Here is a 19,731-nt window from a genome sequence, read left to right as displayed (position 1 = left end):
AGAGCTGGCAAGACTCATGGAGGATGGAGAGGATGGGAAGAGAGAGAGATGGGTGGGAACTTGGGACAGACAGTCCTGGGAATTCATTGCAGCTTGCCTGCCATTTGCTGTGCAACCTCAGGCAGACCCCTGGCTTCTCTGGGCCTCAGTGATATCATCGGTTCATCATGGAGTTCCCTGGTGGCCTAAAAGTCAAGGATCCAGCATTGTCACTGCTGTAGTGTGGTTCAATACTGGGTTCAGAAAATTCTGCATGCCAAAGGTGTGGCCAAAAAAAAAAAAAAAAATCAGTTCATCTTGTTCTCAGCTGCAGGACACAAGTCCCCAGCCTTCCTGCCTGTGATCTCTCCATCCTCCCCACCCGCTGCCCAACCCCAGGCCAGGCCATAGATTTCAGGCTTGTTGTTATGGCAACACCCTCACTTCCAGGTACCCATTCATGTATTAATTAGAGTAATACAAGCCACTGAAACACAGATCCAAATAAAAAAGGGCTCTACACATCCGAATTTGATTTCTTCTTCACATTCCAGCCCTGAACCTGGATTCCTGGTCAGTAGGAGTTTCCTCTTCATCACTATGGGGGAGCGGGCTCCACTTATAAACAACATCCTCTTGAAAACAAGAGCCTTGTCTCCATCTTTCAAGTTAGTTTTTTGTTTGTTTGTTTTTTGCTTCTTAGGGCCACACCCGCGGCATATGGAGTTTCCCAGGCTAGGGGTCCAATTGGAGCTACAGCTGCCTGCCTATGCCACAGCCACAGCAACACCTTATCTGATCCGTGTCTGTGACCCACACCACAGCTCACGGCAACACCGGATCCTTAACCCACTGAGAGAGGCCAGGGATTGAACCCACAACCTCACGGTTCCTAGTCGGATTCGTTAACTGCTGAGCCACAAGGGAACTCCTCCTTCCATTTTTAGGAGGGAAAGAAAATGAGGAGGGCCACACCTGCTCCTTAAAAGCCTCAGCCCCCAAAGGGAGACTATTGCTTCTGCCTGCATTTCACTGGCCAAAATTCAAAACTCAGCCCATGGTCCCATCTAACTACAGGGGAGGTAAGAACCAGGGTGAGAGTGGATTTTGCCGGAAGTGGGCAGCAGTCAAGTCCAACCTCATTTTTGGGGGGCATCTCTCTGACCTACCCCACATCCCTAGCGGTGCATCTACTGTCATTCACTCATTCAGTAAATATTTACTTAGCACCTACTACGTGCAGACTCTGTGAGGGGAACCAGTGACACACTGATGAATCAGACGTCATCAAAGGCCTCAATGAGCTCAAGATCATTAGAGGCTATAAAAATGTGCAATGACACCCCACTGTGATCTGAGCTGGTAGGGAGTGTGTAGGGAAGGGGGGCTGATAGCATGTTGAAGGAACACAGGAAAAACCCCTCAGGGGAGATGACATTTAAGCTGAGTCCTGCCAGGTGGGTGGCAGTTGTCCCAAAGGAGGATGACAGGGACAGTCCAGAGCATGGTTCAGCCTGCTGTGTGGGGTGGGGCTGGTCAAGAGGAACAGACCTGAATTCTAACTTTCCTTTCTGGGTGAGCTCCTGGGAGATGATTCTGCTTTTGGGTAATGGATGGAAGGAAATCAGTGTGGAGTAGGAGATTCAGGTCGGATGCCAGGTCCTAAGGGGTATATTGATTCCCCGTGGCTGCTGTAACAAATTCCCACGAGCTTAATGGCTTAAAACAATACAAGTGTATTAACTGACCATTCTGGAGGGTCGGAAGTCCAAAATGGGTCTCAAGGAGGCTCCAGGGCAGAATCTGTTTCCCCACCTTTACAGCTTCTAGAGGCAGCCTGCATCCCTTGGCTCATGACCCTCAGCCTCCAGCTGCATCCCTCCCGTCTCTGCTTCTGCCCTCAGATCCCCTCCTTGGCCTCTCCTGCTCCCTTCCTTCCTTATTAGCACCCTTACCTGACTAGGTGATTATAGAAAGCCCACCCAGGTATTCCAAGAGATCTTCTCATGTCGAGATCCTTCACTTAATCACATCCAGGAAGTCCCTTGTGCTATAGAAGATCACACGTTCCAAGGATTAGGATGTGGACATCTCTGGGGGGCATTATGGTCACCAAGAGGATGCTCAGACAAGAAAAGGAACATCTGTGCAGGGGGCCAAAGCGCAGTGACAAGGAAGCCAGGGGTGTGCAGGAGTCAGAAGGAAAGGTTTCAGAAGCTGGTCTGCAGGATCAGGACCCCCAGCCCGCCACAGACATGTATTCATGCCCTGCCTACATCCACGCTCCCTCATCTGGTAACCGAACCTCAGCTTTCCTTATGAAAATACTTTTGCACATTCTTAACCCAGAGGTTGGCACATGAGCCAGCTGATGCCAACCAGAGCCTTCCATGCCTGGTTCGGGGTGGGAGTGACCCAAGCCAGGACCTGAGACCTTACTTGTAAGTTATTCCGGAGTGACTGGGGAATAATCGGCTGCTGCTTGTCATCTTTGGCCAACTCCTCTGAGACAATACACATAGAGAAAGAAGGCTTGAGTCATAAAGGAGACCGTAACATTGTCTGAGAATCTGCATCTAGCTCTGCCTGAAGCCAACACTGAACTTCTCAATTACGTGAACAATAACAACAGCAAAATCCCATTTGGCTTTAATCTCATTTCTTGCGGTGGCAACCAAGTGGATATTGACAAATGCAGCCTCCAGCACTGGTCTCTCTGGGGGCTGTAGGCAAAGTCTCTCTCCTTTTCCTCAATCTTCCCCATCTTTCAAAACCGTTTCATGCAACTTTCCAGGGAAGCTGCCCTTGATGCTCCACACTGTCAGCTCACTTGGTCCTGCTTAGAACACTTCCCATAGGATCCTGATCTCTGCAGTGGGCCACCTCACCCAAGTGCCTTCCCAGAGCCCCCTTGGCCTTCTCTGTCCTTTCACCCTTAGGTAAGGAGCTGCCCACCTGCTCTCTGGCTACTCTTACCTCCTAGAATATGACCTTCCATGAATCTGTGAGAACCAGATGCTAAGCTGCAGGAGAGTCAACAGCTGCCATCCTTGAGAAGGGGAAAGGGAAGCATTGTTGATGCTTTGCCAAGATTGCTGTGCCTTGTCCTTGTTAAGCCAACTCAAAGCTTCTCCCTCTGGGGTCTTCTCTGCAAGGCCGAGGTCAGCCAACAGAGGATCATCTGGCATCTTTTAAACAGAGAATCAAGAAGGGTCCTTGATGTTCCTGATGTCTCAGCCCCTCCACGTCTCTGCCTGACAGTCATGAATATCTACTTGAATGCCTCCAACAACAGGGAGATTACTACTTCTCTGGCAAATCATCCTCTTGCTGTACAGTGGGTCCAAGTCTGCTCCATAAACTTACTTTTCTTCCAGCCCTCAGGGAAAGCCTGACTGGCCACCTCTCCCTGCTGCCCCTCCACTTCCCAGTGCTGGCCCCAGCCCCAGCCCTCACTGGCTGTGCACTGGGACAGTCTCTTGAGTTTTCCACCACTACTGCCTCCCACCATATTTCCATGGTCCCCTCCCTCCTACTCTAAATATCTCCAGCTCTTCCCTGATGAGTCCCTGAATGTCACCTGGCTCTGACAGCAGGAAATGAGGGCCCAGCACCCCCAGGGTTCCCAATCTCACCCAGCTAAGTCATAACCTTAGCCAGGCCAAGAAGGAGAGTCCCCACCCACAGACCTCTTTCTTTCCTTGAATCTTTTTTTTTTTTTTTTTTTTTGGTCTTTATAGGGCCACACCCAAGGCATATGGAGGTTCCCAGGCTAGGGGTCGAATCAGAGCTACAGCTGCCAGCCTACACCACAGCCATAGTGACATGGGATCCGAGCCACATCTGTGACCTACACCTCAGCTCACAGCAATGCCAGATCCTTAACCCACTGAGTAAGGCCAGGGATCAAGCCAGCATTCTCATGGCTACTAGTCAGATTCGTTACCACTGAGCCACGATGGGAACTCCTCCTTGAATCTTAAGAGATCCTCATCCAGGAGTCAAATAGTCACTCACCTGGGGGCTCCATGCTGAGGGAGTCCAGGACAGTGCATTTCCTGGCAAGAGATCTATGATTATGTCCAGATCAGGAAACTGAGCATGGGAGAGGGGACCTCATATTGGAATTAGCCCTGATCCTTGTATCCAACTCCAAACGCTATAGCTCTTTGGGGATTCCAAAGAACCTATCCTCCCTCTGCTACATCTGGTTCCAGGCAGGCTCTCAGTAAATGTCTCAGGAAGAAAGGGGAGTGGGAGGAAGAAGGAGAAAGCATTTCTGAGCACTTATGTGCTAGGGGCTTTTACTGACACTTTATTTCATTTGAAACAAAGTGGTGATTGCTCCTGCCTTCGGAGAGGAAATGTGACCAGACCAAGGTCACCCCAGTTGGTGGATGTCAGAGCCAGAGTTTAAATGCAGCCTGTTCAATGCTGAGCCACCCCATGCTACGCCTCTCTCCACCCTTCCTTCCTTGGCGGGAGCATAGGCTACAGATGCTCCAGCAATGTCAGAGGCTGCTGCTGAAAGAACGTGCATGGCTGCTGCAGCTCTTCCCACGGAAGGAAGAGGATGTAGCTAAGAGGAAGATGCAATGAAAATTTGGGATGGAGGTGGGGGGTACAGCAATTTCTCCAGATCAGAACATCAGATTTCGTGAGCTCAGCGGCTTCTCGGGAGGAAGCTATTCTGCCCCAAACCAGCCTACTTCCAGAAGCCACCCCAACTCTGGTGGATGGAGCCACACTCTCCTCCCAAGCCAGTCATAGCCCCAGTAACTGTCCCTGGGTGAGCTTGGTATTTAGCAAGGACCAAGGGGCCTGTGGTTTCAGTTATTCTGTGAATGTTTGTCATTATTATAGATCCCCTTATCGAATTCCCACCATTGGATGCTGTAGGGTCCAGCTGTGCAACTCTGGGCAAATCAGTTCTTCTCTCTCAATCTGTTTCTCATCTATAAAATATGCATGATTCTAGTGCCTGCCTTCAAAGATTGTTGGAAGAAATAAATAGAATGAGTAAGCCCTCAAATGATGTGAGTTACTACTGTTATACTCCTTCTATCCTGATGACAATGTGGCTGAGAAGGTCCTGTTATTCCCATTTCACAGAAGAAAAAGCTGAGGCTCGGCAAGGTTCAGGACCTCTGCTCAAGGTCCAATAGGGAGATCTGGGCATGATACCGGAAGCTCCCTTTTTACCACTTCATCTCCACTCCTAGTGGTACATGGGGGACCAGGGGCTCTCAGGAGCATCAGGCCTGATCCCCCAGGCCAGTGGGAGAAGACAGACACATAAATAGACAGTTACAACTCCAGGGAGTAAGAGCTGTGAAGGCAGGCCTAGATGGGAGGTGGGGGGACAGAGAAGAGGCCCTACCCAGCTGGGGAGTCACCGAGGTATTGCATGAGAGGTGAGCTCTCCGCCAGGTCCGACAGGTGAGGGCTGTACATGGGAAGCGACTGCCACAGTGGTAAAGACATAGGCTCGCAGCCTAGCTCTGCCCCTCAGCTCTGTGATCTCAGAGGAGTGAGTTTGCCTCTCTGAGCCTCAATTTCCTCATCTATGTAGCTTAGTGACTGTGAGAGCGTGTCACTGAAAACACCTGATGCCCAGTAGATATTTACGGCTTACAAAGTTCTTTCTCCTCTCCGTCTCCAAATGCTTACTGAGCGGCTCATGCCTTCCTGAGCCTGGACGCAGGATCATCATTTTTTCCTGCTACGGGCAGAGTTCAAGGAGCTTCTGCGACTCGCCTAAGGTCACATCAGTTCAGAGTCCACCCTGCGTTCAAGCACCACAGAACGCTTGTGAAGAGCTCCTCACTTCAACGAATCCTTCAAACACCTCTGGGAGGATGAAGGGATTGGCTTTCATTTCACAGATAAGGAAATGAAGATGCAGAACGGAGGTTTTGCATGAGATTGTCAAGGACCCCGCCCCCTTGACAAGGCTAAGAACCCCGTGCCCATCCCCATCAGAGCACCTCTGCCACCTAGCCCCACAGAGAGCCCTGGACAGACCCCGAGGTCAACACAGGCAAGCTGGTCCCCCAAAAGGGGGCTTTATAAGTTGACTAGTTGTTACCGAGGTTCCACCTTTTGGAGGAAATAAGCTTACCAGGGATGGTTGAATTAGCTGCTAAAAGGCACAGATTATTTCTTCATTTGTAAAATAGTAGTGAAAATAATCCTTACTGCTGCTCCCTGCTGCCTTGACTAGCAGAGCCCTGACCTGATTTCCCTCTGGGACCCATCTCACGCCTCTCGTGGCCCATGAGACTTGCATGTCCCCATCCCCAGCTGCAGGCACAGGACCTAGCAGGGTTGGCCAGCATGTCACAGTTCTCCAGCTGCCAGCTTTGGATCCAAGACCCAAGATTCTTGGTGACTCTTCATGGGAAAGGAAAACTCTTTCCAGTGGTTCTATTGTGAGAAGAGGATGGAAACAAAATGCTGGTCTCCCCAAGAATGAGGGCAACACAGGGGAACGGAGCCAAGAAACAGACCCTGCATCCTGGGCCATTGTCTGATTGGGTGCAGCCTTGTCTTCAGCTAAAACAATCCTCTAAAATATTTCATTACAGACACCAAATTAATCTCCCCTTTTCCTTAAGCCACATTGACTCAAATTTCAGATACTAGCAACAGCAGAAACTTGACAAATCCAGTAACCCAAAGTGGAGCTAAAATATCACATTTGCCATGACGAAAATACAAGAAAGCACTAACATCTTAATGGTAGTAATTAAACAAACAGGAAAACAATCAAATTAAATACGAGAGTTTTATTTATCTAGAAGGCAGTACTTAAGGAGAAAATCATTTATTTAGGGAAGCATAAGGGGAAAAATGGAGATGTCTGTACTTCTGAAGAAGGCAGGAGGGTACTCAGAAGGCAAAACCATCATGGTTTGAGAGCTAACCATGTGTTAGGTGCTTCTCCAGCTGTGATTGCTTTCTGTCCTCAAACACGCAGCACTGTTGGTGGTTTTCTACCCTCTTTCACAAACGAAGGAATTGATGTTCATAGAAAACAGACTTGTGGTTGCCAAGGGGAAGGGGAGAAGGAGTGAGATGGATGGGGAGTTTGCGGTTGGTAGGTGCAAACTATTACATTTAGAACAGATAAGCAATGAGGGCTTACTGTACAGCACAGGGAACTGTATTCAGGCTCTTGGGATACAACATAATGGAAGATAATATAAGAAAAAGAATGTGTGTATATATATATATATATATATATATATATATATATATATATATATGTATGTATGTATGACTGGGTCACTTTGCTGTACAGCAGAAATTGGCACAACAGGGTAAATCAACTGTAATTACTTAAAAATTGCGTAAAAAGAAATCGATGTTCAGAGGGAATGGACACATAGACAAGCACACGTATAATTCGTACCCAGTTCCACTCTAGTCCAGTCCAAGGCTATTTCCTCATTAAACAGAGCCTTCAACAATAACTTACTAAGAAGCTAAGGCATATGAGAACTGAGGATGCCTCTGTGATCCCAGTCTCTGTTGGGCAACATAGGAACATCCTAGAAAGTCTCCCAAGTCCATGATAAAAATCAGGGCCAGCACCAATGGTGACAGGGCTCCAGAGGCCACCACTATCCCCAATCCCTTCCAGGATTTCCAAAGGACAAGGTGAAGGTTCAAGGGTGTCTGAGTGTAGAGCCTATGCATGTCCCATACGACCTCTGGACCCATGCAGCTCCTGTCTTTGGAGCTGGCAAATTCTCTCTGCTCTTGAGAAAAGCACTAACAGTCTGGCCTGAAAACCCTTTGACATTTCCCTCCATAAACAAGAAGAAAGCCCTTGAAGATCATTATACAACCTCTACCCACTGGTGTAAATGAAAGGCAAATCTTTTGTAAATTGTTTTCAAATTTCCATCCAGAAACTCTGCACCTGTGGGAGACACAAAGAACTCAAAGCCACGCTTAGCCAGGACAGGGTACGGGGCTACCATCGAATGGACATTTACGGTTGCAGCCAGTGCTGGGCTTCGAGCTTTCCTGAATGCCCCAGCCCTCTGTAAGGGAGGACACACTGGTCTCTGTTGCCCAGATGAGAACACGACAGTCCAAAGCAGGGGGGAAGCACAGAGTGACCCAGGGCAGAGCAGCTCCCTCTGTCTCCAGAGGCTCTCCTACTCTCATTTTACCACCCTTGCCAGTACACGAGAAACAGTAGCCAGGCAGGAGAAGAACTGAGATCTTTGTAGCTCTTTGTTGCTGCAAAAAGAAAGGAAAAGCACTAACAGTCCCCCTCCCTGGCATCTGCAGAGTAGGGTTGCAGGAACTCTAAGGAACAAAGTCACTCACATTCTGCCCTGACATCCTCAGAATATATCGCGGCGCTCTGGGAACACGTCTCCTTAGCCCCATAAATAATTGAAAATCCAATGCGTCCCATGGCATTTCTGCTGAAATCATCACTCACCCACACTCCCCGTGCTTCCTGCAGAGCCAAAGAAATTCTTTCTGATTTTTTTTTTTTAATGCAGCCTTTGGCTGAAAGGGGTTTTGGAATTCAGCCTCCACGGAGTGCCTATTCAGTACCATGCCCAGTCTTAAGCATTGGAGGCACAGAGATGACCTGGACTTGGCCCTGCCCTCAGGGAGCTTAGGTCCTGCAGAGAGGAGAGAGATTCAACAGACTATTAGGACTGTCACTGTAAATTATTTATCAAAATTCAGAGGAGGGGCCATCAAGAAAGGAGGAAAGCATGATAGGTAAGTGCAGACTGGACTGGCAGGGCTGTGCCTTGCAGGGGCAGGAGGGGGAGTCAAGGGGAGCACCACACTGGGAGAAAGGTGTTCTTGGAAAGGGGCAGGAGGCAAGTGGGGAGCCAGCCTAACAGCAGAAAGCTCTGCTATGAGCCATATGATTCTTTCTTAACCCTCAGATCTTGCTCAAGCTATTAAACTCATAAAATCACAAGTGTGATGGGGTTTTTTGGTGGAGATGGAGGGTATGCAAGGTGTGCACACCAATAGCTGATCTGAGGGGACAAGCACAGAGGCAGGAATTGAGGGCCATGTGGGCGGAAAGCCAGGGGCATGCAGAAATCAGGGAAGGTGTGAACTGACACAGGCTCTGCAACTGGCCAGTCAGTACATACTAGCTCCCATAGTCATTGGCTTAATAATGGACACATGATCCTAATCAGCCAATGAAAATCAGCCCTGTGACTTTTGCTGGAATGTCTAGAAAAGAGAATTTTGTCTCCCTCGCTCGCCCCCTCCCCCAGAGCTGCTGCTGATCACTGTAAGGGGAGCGCCTGCCTACGAAATGAAGCCGACATAGGGGAAAACATAGTTTTACATGCATGATTTAAGCTTCTCAGCATGACTGAAGCTCCCTGCACCATGAGATATTCAACTACACAAGCCAATCATTTTTCCTTTTTTGTCTAAGGGTATTTGAGATGGTTTATCACACTGGTGACCTCTAGGGTGGTGACAGTGGGTGCAAAGACCTATAGGTGGAAGATGGTCGGTGTGTCCAGATGCTCCCACTCAGCAGGTTATAGAAGGAAATGCAGTTTTGTGTAGGCGGATGGTGGCTAGGTCATAGAGAGCCATGATGTGAAGCCAAGCATGGGCTGTGGGAAGCAGGAAAGGACTTTAAGCAAGGCAGCGGTACAATCAGATATATATATATATATATTTATGGACTCACTCTGTTTATTCAAATGTGTTTAAAACCTAGAAAGAATTCCCCAAGTAGAATGTGAGCCAGACATTTTTCTTCTCCAGTTTTTCAGCATGAAGGTGCTATCCAAAGTACTAAGATTCCCAAGCGGACTCTTCCAGGAAAGGGAGCTTGCTGAGGCTTGTGGGAGGAAATTGGCATGCTGGCTCGTACATTTGAAATGCCAGCTAGTTCCCGTCCCTTGTTTCTGCACAAACTAAATCAGTCCTGAGCTGTTTGTCTCCCTGCTCCCATAGACAGGGAAGAAAGTCTATTTGTGCATGGCTGCTCCCTGAAATCAACCCCAGGACACACACCAATCTTTTGTCCTTGCCTCTGCCTGGGCTGATGGAACAAATACAACTTATAGACAAGAAGATGGGGTAATGAGTTCTTTATACTGGATGTTTGCAAACAGCCAGAATGATTCATACTTGTCTAGGGTTGGTGGTAGATGGTATTATTGGCCCCAATTCTTCAGTTTTTCCTACATCCAAGCCCTTTGTCATGTGATGAGTCTCTCTCATTTAAAGAATAGGGCGTAGGGAGTTCCCATAATGGCTCAGTGGTAATGAGGACTCAGGTTTGCTCCCCGGCCTCGCTCAGTGGGTTAAGGATCCAGCATTGCCATGAGCTGTGGTGTGGGTTGCAGATGCATCTAATACCTGGCATTGCCACAGCTGTGGTGTAGGCTGGCAGCTGCAGCTCCAAATCTACGCCTAGCCTGGGAACCTCTTTACGACGAGGGCACAGCCCTAAAAAGACAAAAAAAAAAAAAAAGAACATAGTGTATTTCCCCTTTCTTTGACTTTGGGCTTGGCCATATGATTTGCTTTGGCCAAAACAAGTGGATAAAAGTGACCAGGAGCCTGTTCCAGACCTAGACACTAACAGACCTAGGCATTTCCACTTAGCTTCTTGCAGTTCTGACATCACCAGGAAGAGTGTGAACCAATCAGGCCACTGTTGGAGGATAATTCTCCATTCTCCACACATCTTGTGAGCAGAGCCACAACAGGCTACAAATTTTCAGGTTCCACTGCAAAATGAAAAGGCAGGGTCTCTTATTCAAAAAGTATCAATAATCATTCAAGATCAATGATTGCTATATTCATGGCCCTGTGCATCTGCACAGTTCACACACCCAGAAAGTCAACCTGGCAGAGGCAGCGATAGCTTTTGTTTCAAACCAGGGGCAAGCAAACTACGGACTTCAGGTCAAATCTAGTCTGTCACTTTTTTTATTTGGCCCTAGAGCTAAGAATGCTTTTACATTTTTAAATGGTTGGGGGAAAAATCAAAAGAAAAACACTATTTTGTAACATACAAAAATTATGTGAAATTCAAATGTCAGTGTTCATAAATAAAGCTTTATTAATACACACATCTGAAAGGCACATTTCTTTTACATTGTATTCAGGGCTGCTTTCACACCACTACAGCAGAAACAAAGTTTGTCAATGCAACAAAGACTGTGTGGTCCATAGAGTCTCAATTGTTACTTGTTACAGAAAAAGTTTGCCAGCCCTCTTCCCTACTAGAAAGAAGAGTCACCTAATCAATTCCTGCCTGGATGGGCTGAGCACCAGCTAAACCACAGAGCTCTGAGAATGAGGGCTGTGGTTGTACACCCCTGAGATGTTGCATCTCTTGTGTAATGAGGCAGTCACTAACCCATCAGGCTTCAATCTAAGTTAAGGTTTCTCAAAGACTGTCATGTGGGATGACTTCACAAGTAGGTGGAGGAGTCCTCCATGGCATTGAATTGCATCATAAGAAAGCACTACTGTTTTCCATTCTCTTTAAGTCTTTATTTCATCAAGTAGAAAGCCTCTGTTTGTTTCTGGTAAGTCTTCAACGCTTTCCTCACTCCCAGCCATTCTTCAAACAGAAACAGAGCAGACCTTGAGCTCAGTACCTCTATCAGGTAAGGCATCTCTAGAATAGATACGAGTGTTGTTTTCATTGTATTTCTTTTTATGATTTGCCTTCTATTTCTGGCAAGCAATACTAATTTTCTATTTATGCCAGTGTGTTTGTTTCCTTTTAAAATGCAGTTGTTGATATAAAACTGGTGAGTTTATTTGAACAATAATTAGAAAGGGGGTATTATTTAAATCAAAATATTGAGCAAATCATTGTGAAGGTACAAGTAAATATGAGAAAAACATTACAAAGGTGGGGGACAAATGGTTGAGGTTTGGAAAGCATGGATAGAGATGACTTCTGAGAGGAGTCCCCATTGTGACACAGCTGAAACGGATCCAGCTAGTATCCATGAGGATATGGGTTCGATCCTTGGCCTCACTCAGTGGTTAAGGATCTGGCATTGCCATGAGCTGTGGTGTAGGTTGCAGAGGAGGTTCAGATCCCACTTTGTTGTGGCTGCAGCATAGGCAGGCAGCTGCAGCTCTGATTCAACTCCTAGCCTGGGAACTTCCATATGCTGTGAGTGCAGCCCTAAAAGAGAAAAAAAAAAAAGGGGGGGGAACTTCTGAGAGCCTCTCTTCTCTGGTTGCAGAACATGATGCTAAGCAGGTTAAATCTGGGATGAGTGAGAAAAAAGAATGAATATATGTAGGTGTGACTGGGTCACCTTGCTGTACAGTAGAAAATTGACAGAACACTGTAAACCAGCTATGATGGAAAAAAATCAAAATCATTTTTAAAAAAAAATCTGGGATGACCCTCCCTGGTTCAGGCTCTCTCTCTGATGCTCGTTAGCTGCGCAACCAGAATTGCCTCACCTCTCAGAGCCGTTATCCCATTGCCACAAAATAGAGATGATGTACTTGTCTCTAAACTGCAGTGAACACTGCTAGCTGCCTACCAGCGTGCCTCTTCCTCTGGCTCCTGTAAACAGAACCTCAATTTTGTTCAGGTATTTACTATCCCCCAGGTAAACACGAGCTTCAGGAAAGCTGATCCCAGCTCCAGATGTAGCCTAATTACCCTTGTCAATGATTTGTCCAGAGGTAGATTATAATCCAACGCTGGCACTGAAGCACAAGAGACTTGTGTGAACATTTCGTAGCTCCCAGGAGAGAGTCACTGGAAATAATGTTCTCTTATCTTTGCCTGGATATTATTGGTTCTGGATGTGATTCCTGGAACCAGTGTAGCTAGCTGCTTCTGATGAAACCAACAGCAGAACAGATGGGTGGACAGACCCCAGGCTTGGCAATATTGCTGAACTGCCCAGTCCACCGACCCCGAAGCTAACCTTCCCCTTGGAAGTAAAATATGTGGCCTCACAGAGCTGGGGTTTCTCACACAACCACACATTGGCATTTTATATTCCAGGTTCAAATCACTATGTTAGTACATCTGCCAAATGGTCCATTTATACCATTCTGGTCTGTGATTATACAGACAATCTTTGCACATAGGCATCTGTAACAGAGTCTCCCATTTGCCAGCCAGTGTTCCTTCCTCTTCTGCCTTACAAACAGAACCCAGATTTATTCAGGGTAACAATGTGTCCAGTTAAAAGGCTATGTTTCCCACTCTTCTTGTGCAGGTAAGTGCAACCACATAACTAAGTTCTGTCCAAGGATGTGCAAACTAAAGTGAATTGCAGGCATTCCAGGAAGACTGCCTCAAAGAAGCTGATACAGCCAAAGCACACTCCTTTCTGCCCTTCCTCTCTTCCTCTTCCTCCTGCCTCCAGTGGAGCTGTGAGAGTGGGAGGTCCGGGAGTCTTCTTGGATCACGTGGTATCCTTGAGGATGGAAGTCTTGTGCAGCAGAGCACAAAGATGGAAGGAACCTGGGTCCCTGATGAATTTCTGAAGCTTCTATATCAGCCCTGCACTCTACCTTCCTGCCTATTTGATACAGTAAAATAAACCCCATGTGTTTAAGCTCCGGTGACTTTGGGATTTCTGTTACATACAGTAGCACCTAATCCTCCCTGATATGTTTCTAATTGGAAATTCCTTGTTCTTTATCAAGAGGCTCATGTCTGCAAATATATAACAGTGTGGCTGGAATAATTTTCAGATACACAAAGAGCTAAGATTTAATACGATTTTTATTGACACTCAGATTCTTCAAAAAAAAAAAAAAAAAACCTTAAGAGCTGTTGGGAGAGTGAAAATGGATGATTTATGTCATGCCCTTAACTCAGAATCTCATGCACACAAAGCACCCAAGCAGTGATGCCTTCTAGGTAATTATTATTGTCCGCTGGTCCAATGCCTTGATTTGACACATGAGTAAATTGAGATCCAAAGAGGGAGAAGTGCCTTGTCCAAATCTTGTAGCCACTCAGCAGTGCAGGCAGGACTAGAATTCATACTTCTTTGCTCTTGCTTCAGAGGTCCTTCCCCTCTCCTGTGCCCTTTTGCAAGGTAATGCATTCTACCACCAGGGAAGTGTGTGGGGTGGGCGTGAGGAGGGGGGCTGGATACCCACATCCTTCCAGAGACCCTTCTTGTAGTGATCTTAGTCCACTGAAGCTGCTATAACAAAATAACACAGACTGAGCAGCTTATTGATTGCTCACAGTTCTTGAGGCTGAAAGTCTGAGATCAAGGTGCCAACATGGTCAAGCAAGGGCCCTCTTCCAGGTCACAGGCTTCTCATAGTGTCCTCACATGGCAGAAGGGGCTCGGAAGCTCTCTGGAACCTCTCTTACTAGTGCACTCATCCCGATCCTGAAAGCATCACCCTCGTGATCTAATCACTTCCCAAAGGCTCCCAATCTCCCACTGCTATCACCTTGGGGATTAGGATTTAGACATTTGCATTTGAGGGAGATACAAACATGCCAACCATAGTATCCCTCTCCTAGGCAGCCAGCCCGGGGAACACCTCAGTTTTCTTCCAAGTCCAGGATTCCATAACTTGTTCAGGACCAGGATGAAAAGGAAGAAGTGAAAATCCTTCGCTCTCCCATCTGTGTGCTTCCCTGTTTCTATGATGCCTGTCAGTGGGTATAATAAATGTGTGATGGAATGAAAACAAAATTGGAGAAAGTAAAGAGTCTAAACCTCAAGTTTTACCAACACCAGCTGCCCATGGAGGTGGCAGCCATCTCCTGCCTCCGCTCTCAGACCCCTCTTGAAGCCCAAGATCATCAAAAAGAGGACCAAGAAGTTCATCCGGCCCCAGTCAGACCAATATGTCAAAATTAAGTAGAAATGGGGGAAACCCAGAGGCACTGACATAGTTCAAGGGCCAGATCTTGATGCCCAATATTGGTTATGGGAGCAACAAGAAAACAAAACATGCTGCCCAGTGGCTGCCGGAAGTTTCTGGTACACAATGTAAAGGAGTTTGAAGTGCTGCTGATGTGCAAAAAACCTTACTGTGCTGAGATTGCTCACAACTTCTCTTCCAAGAACCGCAAAGCCATTGTGGAGAGAATGGCCCAGCTGGCCATCAGGTCACCAATCCAAATGCCAGACTTCACAGCAAAGAAAATGAATAGACAAGAGTTCTGCTGTGGCTCAGAAGGTTAAGAACCCAGCTAGTATCCATGGGGATGCTGGTTCGATCCCTGGTCTCAGTGAGTTAAGGATCTGGCATTGCCACAAGCTGTAGCAGATGTGGCTTGGATCCCGAGCTGAAGTGAATAGTGGGCTCGTGTGCACATTGTATCTGTGTTACCAAAACCATGAAACTTGAAAAAACTGTTTTACCAATACCTGGAACACAAGCAGGGTGGGTTTCTAACCTACTTCCTCCTATCTTTGGGGTTTTTGCTTGCCTTCCTTTCATTCGCTCTGTCTCCTGCTGGGAAGGTGGGCGCCATAGGACTTGGGGGTAGATAACACCCCCGTGGAAGAGGGGCTGGAGGTGTCTGATCTCACTCTAAGGCCTAAAGAGAAGACTCAAAGGCTCCAGAAACTGTTTGGATGCTGCCTCCCTGCTGAAGGAGTAGCTGTTATTGGCAGGACTTTATCAACATTTTCTTGGTGCTGTTATTAAGGCAGCCAGCTTGCCCCAAGCTGACGAAATTTAAAAGCAGCATAAAATGTTTTTTTTGAAAAAAAAAAAAAAAAACCTTAAAGCTGAGAGAGTAATGAATGTTTAAAAGCTTGGTTCATTTGAAACTTCTCTCTGGAGGAGATTAACCCATTCACTGATTAGGGGTTCCAAAAAAATGATTATTAGTGAATTCCCAAAACCATGTTAGACATTAAAATATCTCCAACCATTTAATTCTTAGAAGAACCCTATGAGGCAGGAATTACCAATCCAGGGGTAGCTGAGGGAGCTAGACTCACACCTGGGCCCATGAGATGGCACCACACACTCTGGTCTCCACTCTGGGCCCTCCTGTGTTCTGGTCTCCACCATGGGTCTGGCCTGGGATTCAGCCAGGACAGATGGCCAATGCAGCCTGCCCAAAGGCAATCTCTCATACTTGCCTGCCAGTTCTCAACTCTTCCAGCTTGGCCAAGAAGGTCAGAAAGCTTTTGGGGTGGAGCGTGGGGGAGGGGAGGGGAGAAAAGGGGATGCCATGGGGCATCTGCTTGGGCTACTTCCTCCATTCTGGTTCTCATTGCCTCAGAGGAGAAGGCTGCCACACTCCAAGAGAGTGGAGGGAAAGCTAGTCTTGGTGGCCCCCAGGGCAGAACTAAAGACCCCAGAGAGGACGCCCACAGAGAGGCAAATTTGAATTCCATAGATAAGCTTCTAACAGAGCTGTCCAACTAGACCGTAATGAATGTCCTGCCACTAGAGGTATGCAAGCAGAGGCCATGCCGCCACCTTCCAGGAATTCACTAGGAGCCTTGGGTGATCTGAGCACTCACTCAAAACAACCTTTTTTCCAGGAGAACATATCACAACCGACCTTGTGTTAGTATGTGCTGAGCACTTGCCCTGCCTGGCTCCACTCTGGGTGCCCATTCACTCCTAACAACTCTGCAGGGAGGGGTCATTGGATCCATGTGCAGAAGCTCAGAGAGGGCAAATATCTTGTCTAAGGTCACACCGCTTGACCCACGTCCTACTGTCTCCTGCATCTCTGCGTTAGTCACTCTGCATCCTACTTGATGTCAGCCCCATTGGCAGAAGGCAACATTTCCATAGGGGAGAACTTGTCTTCCTAACATTGAAAGTCACTACTATTTATTGTAAGTTTGCTACGTGCCAGACACTCTCCCATGTAGATGTTACGTAACTTAATTCATCCATTAAAATCATCTTTCTCCTTTGATATGTGAAGGAACTGACTTCCAAAGTTGAAGTCACTTGCCCAAGGCCACAGCTAACTAGTCAGTGGCAGAGCAAGCCTGACTGTGAGCTCGGGCTCTGCTTCATTTTGATGCTTAACTGTTCAGGCAGGGGGCAAATCCAGCTGTGAGAAATGGAGAATAAGAAGAGAACAATGAGAAAGAGGGGGAAATCGGGATGGTCTGGGGCAGCCATATGAACAAGCAGGGCTTATAGGGCTGTTGGGAGCCTGAGGAGGACCCTTCCAAACAAAGCTTGGCTGCAGAACAAGGGAGGCTGCCCAGGCTCCACTGGTTTGTATGGCTAGCTGTGTAGCCCTAGTCAAGTCACTGCTCCTCTCTGAGCTTGGAATAGTCCATGGTTTAAAGCAGAGCTCCAAGCCCAATGGGAAGAGGACAATTTGGGAAACTGAGGTAATTAGGCAGAGTTAGAAAAAGGTAAGAATCCATAAACCCAGACCCTCCCAGTCCCACTCACCAGTTGGCCATCTGGGAGTGCTAACTCACCTCCCTGTTCAGGAGGTACTTGGAAGTGGAGATCCCACCATCTGCAAAGCATTGAGTCCCAGCTATTCAGGGAAGGAGCTGCAGTAGCTCTTAGAATCTGTCTTAGGCTTCTGTACTCTCAGATCTTGGATATTCATGTACTTTGCCTTCTTCCAACCAGAACCTACCAGGGGCTCTCTTTCCCAAACCAACCAGCTTCTAGGGAGTTGACACTCTGGGTCTCTTTCATCCATTTTTTTATCCATTCAACAAACATTTGTTGGGCACCAGCAATGTACCCATCCCAGAGTTAGGCATGTTCAGGTTCATACTCTTGTTACTCAGGGGTAAGGTTAATTATTCCCCTTGGGCCAGAAAAGAGAGAGCAATTCAGCTATGGTCATATGACTAGGAAGGGGCAGGGTCCATACTTGAACCCACGACCTAGCTACCACACTGGCCAGCCCTGGTTCCCTGTGACTGAGACAAATCCACAACCCAGGGCCTGCTACTGGTACCATGTGCGTGTGGGTCTGAAGGTCCTGGATTTCCCACCGTCCTGGCACCTGTCACAGTTTAGCAGGTTACCATGGTATCGCTCCCCAGCACCCCGGGCAGCGGGGACCACCATCTGTTTACACGGCTGTCAGAGGAATTGATGTCATGCGAAATTGTCAGCTCAGCAGGATGGGAGGAGGAAGAGTGGGCGGCTCTGAAAGCTTCCAAGCCATCAAAACTCATCTCAATCAAAGCCACGAGCAAGTGCTGCTCCCCCGGGTGGAATGGAAGAGAAGAGGATAGGCTGAGACCAAAAAAAAAAATCCCAGGAGGAAGAAGCAGGTAGCAAGAGTAATGGTTAGTATCATTCTTTCCATTCTTACATTCCTTTACAAATCACAAGCTCATTTTGGCCTCTCACAGCTCTGGGAGTTGAGCATCACCATTAGCTCCATTTGACAGATGTTCTCAAATATACAACTGAGGCTCAGAGATGTGAACTGCCTGCTCAAGGTCATAGAAAACTGGATGGCAGTTCCAATAGGAAACAGCTCCCTGTTCCTCAGACTAAGAGGCAAAGAGTTGCTTTTGGACAAGATGAGAGGCAGGCCTGCTCTAGGTGGCCCTGCTTAGGGATGCAAGGGCATTTTGCCTGTTGATCACACCAACAGACACTGGAAGCATGAAGAGCATGGGCTGAGAGTCCCAACCTCTGATTATAGCTCTGACACAGCCGATGCTGCAATAAGGGACAAAGCAGCTGGTGGTTGCCCAGGACTCAACTAGGAGACATTTAATATCCCTAGAAATATAACTGGAGAGTGGAAATCCGATACTTGCTGCTCAGCATCCAACCCTCTTCCTCAGCAACAGCCTACTGATTCTCCTCTGGAAACAAAAAACTCCTTGAGTCTCACTCTGCTGGGGTTTGAGAGAGGCTGGCCCACCACCTATATAACTCAAGTCTAATCCAATAAATATCTCAATTCTGGGCCGCAGTGACTGTCTCAGGCATAGGCACATGACCCAAAGTGAGCCAATGACAGCCAGGAAGGAGACCTCTCCCTCCCTCTCCCTTCTGCTGGGCTGATGAAAGGAGATGATGTGGGCAAGACACGGGCCATCATCTTGTACTAGAGGGCAGAGCCTGCCTGAGAAGGGAGACAACATCAGTGAAAGCAAGGCCAGAAAGGGGAAGAGGTCAGATTTCCCCTGTATCCAACCAATCCTGAAGGAGAACCTATTGGACTTGCATGGACCAACACATTTCCGCTTTTGCTGAGATAATTGAGTTGGGTTTTCTGTCACTGGCATCACCCCTACTCATCTCAGTGAGGGTGCCCTATGGGATTGGGAGGAGTCACTGAAGAAGCTGGGGTAAGAGTGAGACCTCCAGGGCAAATTGAATAGCAGATGGTTGCTAAACTGACTTCAAAGGAGTGTAGGCAGGGTAACTATAGGATTTTGGTCCTACTGGGTGGGTTATGCAAGTTGGGACTGAAATGGAATTGCTAGAGTGAAGGGCAGACTGGGGCAGCCACCAGAGTCCCCTTTCTCCACCCTTCTCTGTGTAGCACCCAGCTTTGCCTCTAAATAAATGCTGACCAAATATTTTGAAAATACTGATTTGAAGGAACCTAAAATATTAGCCCACTTAAATGACCTGCTTGTCTCCAACTAGCCCAAGTACTATCAAATCTGGTAACCTTGAAAAAATCCTGTTCTTTTTCTGGGGCTCAGTTTTCTCATCTGTAAAGTGGGGACTCTCCTTTGCATTTTGCTGATGAGGAAAGGGAAGCAGTGAGGGGACAGGACTTGATTGACCTGCACTGTGGAAGCATCAGGAAGAGCTTAGAATCTCTCATCC

General features: G+C 47.5%; 1 protein-coding gene and 1 pseudogene across 3 annotated transcripts in view; one reads left to right on the top strand and one right to left on the bottom strand.

Moving 5' to 3' along the window:
- The window catches only part of THOC3 (THO complex subunit 3), a 291,571-nt gene that overhangs the window by 81,908 nt on the left and 189,932 nt on the right, over positions 1-19,731 (bottom strand). The gene's annotated exons all lie outside the window — the stretch shown is intronic.
- Positions 5,327-15,127, top strand: LOC146405574 (large ribosomal subunit protein eL32 pseudogene; annotated as a pseudogene).

This window comes from Sus scrofa, chromosome 2 (assembly GCF_054392235.1).
Source record: "Sus scrofa isolate SSC_HxYL_T2T_F1_AM1 chromosome 2, Sscrofa_HxYL_maternal_Yorkshire_Landrace_v2.0, whole genome shotgun sequence".
Taxonomy (NCBI): domain Eukaryota; kingdom Metazoa; phylum Chordata; class Mammalia; order Artiodactyla; family Suidae; genus Sus; species Sus scrofa.
Note: the sequence above shows the minus strand (reverse complement) of the source record. Positions and strands in the feature narration are given on the sequence as shown.